General features: G+C 35.8%; 1 pseudogene; it reads right to left on the reverse strand.

The window, feature by feature from the left end:
* Positions 1-639: 639 nt before the first annotated feature.
* LOC114707592 lies at positions 640-1,015 on the reverse strand (annotated as a pseudogene).
* Positions 1,016-7,760: the final 6,745 nt, after the last annotated feature.

Consider the following 7,760-nt stretch of genomic DNA (forward strand, 5'->3'; position numbering starts at 1 on the left):
ATACTATATAAGATTAGTTTAATTCTTTATCCTTACCTTATAAATGACTATAAGGAATGAGGAGAGATGACATGAACATGTAAATTGTTGTCTTTGTCCCTGCTTATAGACAAATGAGAATGGTGAGCTGTTACTAGCCAATATCCCTGCAGTAATGAGAAGAATGAGAATACATACTGATCACATGTAAAAATGAGAAACCATATTTCCTGTATGCTTTTTACATCTATTCACAATAGAAATCGTGAAAAGTTCTGATTCTGATTCAAAGTATTTCCCATAAAAAAAAAAGAATGTCTTATTGTTTGTTGATACATTCTACTTCTGGAAATAATTACTGACCATCAATTTAAGATGGTCAGGTTTTTTTGTCTTTTCATATGTATTAAGTAAATATTAAGCATTTCAGCCAGAAATTTCCTGCATACTAATGTATAAAAATATACACAATGCTGAATATTATGAACTAACATTTAAGATGAGGAATATACAAACAAACAAACATACATACGCACATACACACATAGATGCATGTAGTTGAAAGTGTTCCTGTGTCCTGCTGGGTCCCATGGTTGCTCAGACCCAAAGAAACACACAGTGGCTTATATTTTTTTTTTTTTTGTATTTTTTCTAGGTTGTTTAATATACAATTTTTATTTGACATTTCTGAAATCCTGCGTGGTAAAGATAATCCTTTTGCTTGAAGGCAAACAGCAACCACAGTGGTCCTTCTGGGCCTCCACACTGGATAAATTCCATTTCTTCTTGAGATATAGGTTTCCTTCTGTATTTCTGAGGTAAAGTTTTTATTATCGCTGCAGTGTCTGGTGGCCCTGGATGCATCAGCGAATTTGGGAATATATTTCCCTTAGATGTCTGTGAAATTATAGATGAGTGGGAGGGTAGCCCAGCAGATCTCAGAGCTTCTGATGCACTGAGTTTAGGATTGTCTCTTCTGTCAGGGAACCTTCACTACCTGCGTGACCCCGGTGGCGGAAGCCATCTTGCTGCCCATCGTGACCACCGAGCAGGGCTTATATTACTTTTACACTATGGCCATGGCAGACTTTTTGCTAGCTAGCTCTTATATCTTAAATAAATACATTTCTATAAATCTATACTTTGCCTTGTGGCTCGCAGCTTACCAGTACGTTACCTCTTGCTTCTCCTGGAAGCAGCTGACAGCTTCTGCCCCACTCTCCTTTCTTCTCTGCTGTCTCTCTTAGATTTTCCCGCCTGCCTCTAACATGCTTTGCAATAGGCCAAATGGCTTTATTTATCAACCAATCATAGCAACACATTTTCACAGCGTGCAGAAAGACATCCCCATCACATGCATATGTTTAATCTCATGGCCAGCATTTCTGACATATTTTGATTAATATGTCAGGTGGTTACTCACTCATTAATGCCCATATGGAGGCCATTTGTATTCATCTTATATTTTGAGAAAAGGTATCTCTAAAGGAATGGAGCTCATTCTTTTAGCTAAACTCGAGCCAATGAGACCCTAGAAACTATCTTTGACCCCTTATCTCCCACCATTGAGATTACTGATGGATGCAGCACATAAAATCTTATACAGTGCTGGGATTCCGAATGTAGGTCCACTGAGCCATCTGCCTAACTGATCAAGTTTTAAGTATGTCTAAAATTTCAAATTGGATAATAGGTTATAAAGATTTCATAGAAGCAATTATTTTTAATAAATGAGTATATTTCACTGTTTTCCTGATTTTGATTTTGTCATTGAAATTAATATTTCTTTAGCTAGTAAAGATTTTAGAACTCTTTTCTGACTTCATGTTAGAGTATGTGAATTTAACCTTTACACTTTTCATTCATCTCTCTTACTGAAGTTTTTACAAGTACACTTATTGGAAAACATGAGCAACCATTGTTGAGTAGTATTAAAGTAAGGCAGCATTTGAATTTCCTAGATAGATCAATGGTGCAATGAAGTCTTATGTGTCAAAATTACAGATTTAGGAACTTGTTTTACTCACAAAGCTCATTCCATAAAAATGCTTATCGTTTACTTACCTTATGCCATTTTTATAATTTTGATATTTGGTATATTTGAAAGAATGAATCACTGTTCAAAACACAGAGCAAAAACATTTATAATGTGCCAACTGCCTCAGCAAAAGTGACAGACTAGCTGATGGATCCTGTTTTGTTTTCTATTTTATTATCCACCTTACGTTTTGATATTACATCTAATATTCTGTTCCTTGTGGCAGTGTTTTCTGCTCTGACTTTTGAGTTATTCACATTGACTTCAAACAAATAATATTATCTTGATTGTTAATGTTTTAAAGATTTCCTTTTGTTATTTTTAATTATGTGTGAGTGAGAGAGAGTGTATAAACATATGTATGTGGTTACGCATGGAGGTGAGGGCCACCAGATTCCCGAGCAGTTGGAGAGAGAAGAAATGGTGATTTCCCCAGTGTAGGTCCTGAGAACCTAACTCAGGTTCTCTGAAGAAGCAGTGCATATTCTGAATGCTGAGTCACCTCTCCAGCTTTATCATTTGGCAAATTTTAATTTGCATGATATAATTGGATATTTGACTAATTGTTTCACTTTCTTAATTATTTTTCTAAAATTCAAAACATTACTGAAAAATAAATTTTAAAAATTCCTCAATGGAAGAACAGTAAAATTTAACAGTAAATGTTGGGCTATTATATAAGCAAGGACTACTAATTATATGTAATAATATTCAAATTTCTATTTTCATTCTTTATTTGTTATGTTTAAGACTGTGACATTTATATTTTTGTTAAATTACAGGTGTATAAGAATGGACATAAAACTTCTTAAACATTTTCAAAACAATTAAAGGAGCATTTTTGGATGATCTATGGGCTAAGTATTATGATCTTATATCATTTTTGTTGGTGTTAAAATCTACTGCTATATGCTCATTTTTATGTATAGTATGGTTGGGTGTGTGTGTGTGTGTGTGTGTGTGTGTGTGTGTGCGCATGCGTGTGTGTGTGTGTGTGTGTGTGTGTGTGTGTGTGTGATGTATGTACAGGAGTGTGTGTGTGTGTGTGTGTGTGTGTGTGTGTGTGTGTGTGATGTATGTACAGGAGTGTGTGGCCATGTGCATACTGAGGCCAGAGAGTATATTAGGCATCTTACTACATCACTCTACGTTGGTATCTTAAGACAAGGTTTTCTCATGGGGTTAGATATTTGTTATTTCATCTAGCAATAAATTCTTGAGTTCCACCTGTCTTCACTCCTCAAAGTTGGTGTTACAGGCACACACAGCTATGCCTGGCTTTTTCTGTGTATGTTAAGATTTCAACTCAATTCCCTGTGCTTGCAGAATAAATGCTCATACCCAATGAATCACCTTCACAGCCCCTAAGTTGCCATTGTGAAGTACTGGCAGAGTATTCCTCTAACATTCATACTTGGAAATTCTGGCCCCTAATGGTATAGTATAGAGGGCTTTGGTGGATGATTCGAGTTAAGGGAGGTAATAATGCTCACTAGCACTGGAATTATGAAATTAGGAGATGAGAAAGAAGAAATCCATTAACAAAGGCCCAACATTCATATAGACTCTCTGACCTTGGACTACTAGCATAGAGAACTGAAAGAGACACATTTCCAATGTATGGGTCATTTTTTTTTTTTTTAATTAAAGAAGCCTGATTTAAGACAACTAGTTTACCTCCTTTTTCTCCTGTATCTTCAGTATAGGCTTTTACCTCATGTATTCATAAAACTTGCTTCATGGCTGGGCAGTGGTGGCTCACACCTTTAATAGCAGCACTTGGGAGGCAGAGGCAGGCAGATCTCTGTGAGTTCAAGACCAGCCTGGACTACAGAGTGAGATCTAGGACAGTCACCAAAGCTCCACAGAGAAACCCTGTCTTGAAAGACCAAAAAAATACATAAATAAAAAGTTGCTTAATGTTGTTTTTTCATGATGTTTTAAATACATACATCTGTTAAGAACAAGCTGAATAATAATAATAAATATAACCTATTATATTTAGGTGCATCATAAATATTTATTATTGTAAGTTAAAATCATAACTATAATTAAAATTATATATATAAAACTAATGATTTATACATAGTCATATTTAGTTTTACTGTAAAACCAAATTTATACAGATAGTAAATATATGTACTATAATGTTTTAAATGAAGTCTTCTAATTCTAACATACCAATTATTTATTTATCAAATGTGTATGCATCAAATATGTTCTTACATGGATGATCACTTTTATTAATACATATATTTTGTTCAATAAATAACCAATCAACTTAAACACGTCATTCTTATATTATTTGTAAATAATAAATCAATGAAAAATTGATTCCAAATTAGATGAGTTATATTTTTATACCATAGCAGAGTGTATGCAAACAGGATAGAAATCTCCAGATATTACTAATACAAGAAAAACTATTATAAAGTTTGATTAATAAATCTGCTTTGTAAAATGATGTTTTATACAACAACATACTCAGTTTTAATAGCACTTTATAGCTGTTTAGAAAAGAAAATGGATATTTTTGCAAACATTGTTAATGAGAAAGACTTTGAAAAACTATTGTTTTGAGAATTATCATCCACAAAAGTAAGTTTATATTCAATTTGAGTGTGTTGAATTTATATACTTAGGAATATATATGAGTATACCATGCCACTTGATAGAGAGCAAGAAAGATATGTAGGAGAGTTTGGAGGGAGGAAAAGGAACGGAGAGTAATGTGTAGCTGGAGGGCTTCTCTCCAGGTTCCCCAAGCCCCGCAGTCCCACAATCCACTTATAAAATAATCACTCAGACGCTTATATCACTTATAAACTGTATGGCCGTGGCAGGCTTCTTGCTAACTGCTCTTTTATCTTAAATTAACCCATTTCTATAAATCTATACCTTGCCACGTGGCTGGTGGCTTACCAGAGTCTCTACATGCTGCTTGTCCTGGCGGTGGCTGCAGTCTCTCTCCTCCTTCTTCCTGTTTCCCCAATTCTCCTCTCTCTTTGTCCCACCTATACTTCCTGCCTGGTCATTGGCCATCAGTGTTTTATTTATATAGAGTGATATCCACAGCACTTCCCCTTTCTTCTTTTTTTTAAAAAGGAAGGTTTTAACTTTAACATGGTAAAATTACATATAACAAAACAATTACCGAGCAAGAATTATAGTTACAATATTAAAGAAGATGTCCTATCTATCTTATATTTGTGAGTTTAAGGTTTTATAGCTAACTTATCTTTTATCATAACTGAGGAAATTACGACTATCTAGTCTTCAACCACATCAAAGACCTGAGAAGGAACATAATGGTACCTGAGAAATGGTAGATGGATGTAAGCAACTTTCGGGAATCTTGCAAAAGTAGACCAAGACAGCTGGCAGCCTGAACAGTCACCTAATGTTTTTCAGCATTGTTGGTGCATTCAAATTGGCTACAGGCCTAGAGTATCTGACAGACCATTTTTAGAAGCAGGAATTTTAAGAGACCATCTTACCCTGTCTTGGCAGAGTACAGTGGTCGCTTTCCTTGTGTCCCGCTTGTCCAGAAAGGACAGCATTGCATTTGTACTGTCAGCCATCAAGGCAAGGGCAGTTCTTTGCCCAGTAGGCCATTTTGTGCCAAAAAGACAAACTTCCAAAGGGAAATGTCTTAGAAGCCCAACATTCTCTCGGGATCAAATTGGTGCAGCCAGGAGCAATTGTGTCTCACGTCAACAGAATTCTAAGTTATTTAAATGCCATATTCTCCAGGTCTATGAAGTGTTTGATGATTACCTATCTATCTGAAATATATCTATGTATACCTAGAAGACTTAACTAACATGGCTACAAATATGATTATCATAGATGACTAATTATTAATCTATTTTTTAATTATCCATTACAATTTTAAATGAGTTATATAAACAAAATACCTCAAACAAGAATAGAAATATATATATAGAGAGTATAACAAAATTAACTTCAAGTTTGTATCAATGAACTAAAATTTATACCAATGTAAAACATTTTAAACATAAACTAAAATCTATACCAATGTAAAACATTTTAAACAAGTTGTTCTTTAAAAGTAGGTTCATTAATCTACCCTTTTATCTTATCATCTCCATATCCTCCTATATATCATATCCCCTTTTCTTTTTTAGAAAGAGATCACATTTATAATCAACCTGTTTTAAATAAAAATATTGGTTTTTCTCTGTCCCACACCAGAGGGCTCTTCTGATTTGGGACACAAGAATCCCTTAACCATTTTTTTTTTTTAAAGCAATATGTCTGGGTTTAGAGGGGGAGTGAGCCAATTCCACCTCTAAAGCCAGTTTGGTATATTTGGGAATTTGGGCGTAGCATCTCTTACTACTTCCTGCTGGAGGGGGCGCTGTATCTTATGGGGACGCAAAGAAAATTTTAGACCTATGGGGTAGTCCATGAGGCTGTATTGTGTGAACCAGTTGCCTTGAAACCGATCTGGATGTTGGATCATCTGGGCCATGGTGTCATCGGAGTCCTTTCAGGGGGTCTTGGCTGGTGAAACCTGATGTATCTTAATCTGGAACAAGTCCACAGCCTCTGGCTTTCTGTGGAAACAAAAGCAGAACCTCTTTTCCAAAGTAACATATCCTTATATCCAAATTTTGAAGTCAAGGTACCTTTAAAATATACATTTTGGCATAACTCAACAGCTTTTGTAATCAAATGTTTTTCTTTAGTTACGAATATCAAAGAGAACATAATCCAGATTCTCTGTGTGGTAGCCATCTTTATGTGGCTTATGTTTTATATTACCTTGAGCCTTGAGCCTATTGCTTTAAACTGTACCATTGTAAGCCTGAAATAGTGGGTCTAAGCTTTTATCAAAGCAGCGTGTAGCCCAGAAACCTTTTTTTTTTTAAATACTAGTAAAGACTAAATCTACCACACAGCTTAATTTGCCGCTGGCAGATGCCTCATTTCCGCCATACTGCCGGTCAAACGCACCCGCCAGGAACCCGCCAGTGTCCAAACTTGCGTTTTGCCGCATCTAGCTGCCCGTATGAGACAAGAAGCAGGAACCTGGTTTTGGCTCTGTTTAGAATTGGTTATTAAATATTCTCAGGTTTAAGGTGGAAACTCGAGCCGTTGGGCGCCATTTGTAGCTGGAGGGCTTCTCTCCAGGTTCCCCAAGCCCCGCAGTCCCACAATCCACTTATAAAATAATCACTCAGACGCTTATATCACTTATAACTGTATGGCCGTGGCAGGCTTCTTGCTAACTGCTCTTTTATCTTAAATTAACCCATTTCTATAAATCTATACCTTGCCACGTGGCTGGTGGCTTACCAGAGTCTCTACATGCTGCTTGTCCTGGCGGTGGCTGCAGTCTCTCTCCTCCTTCTTTCTGTTTCCCCAATTCTCCTCTCTCTTTGTCCCGCCTATACTTCCTGCCTGGTCATTGGCCATCAGTGTTTTATTTATATAGAGTGATATCCACAGCAGTAATGTGATTATATTATAATCTTGAAAAATACAAGAAATAACAGAAATAACTTAAAAACTAATACATTATGGGTGGATTTAAAAAAAAAAAACTCATACATGAATGGTAGAATAATGCAATATCACATTCTTAATGGAATCTGTAAACCTGCTAAGGAGAAAACAGGAAAGCATCCCTGGAAGTGACCCTTAAGAACTCCCTTAAGAACTTTGGCTAATCAGCTTAAAATACTTACCCTCAGATTGATCAAGTCTCATTACCCCA

Source organism: Peromyscus leucopus, chromosome 3 (genome assembly GCF_004664715.2).
Source record: "Peromyscus leucopus breed LL Stock chromosome 3, UCI_PerLeu_2.1, whole genome shotgun sequence".
In the NCBI taxonomy this organism is placed as follows: Eukaryota; Metazoa; Chordata; class Mammalia; order Rodentia; family Cricetidae; genus Peromyscus; species Peromyscus leucopus.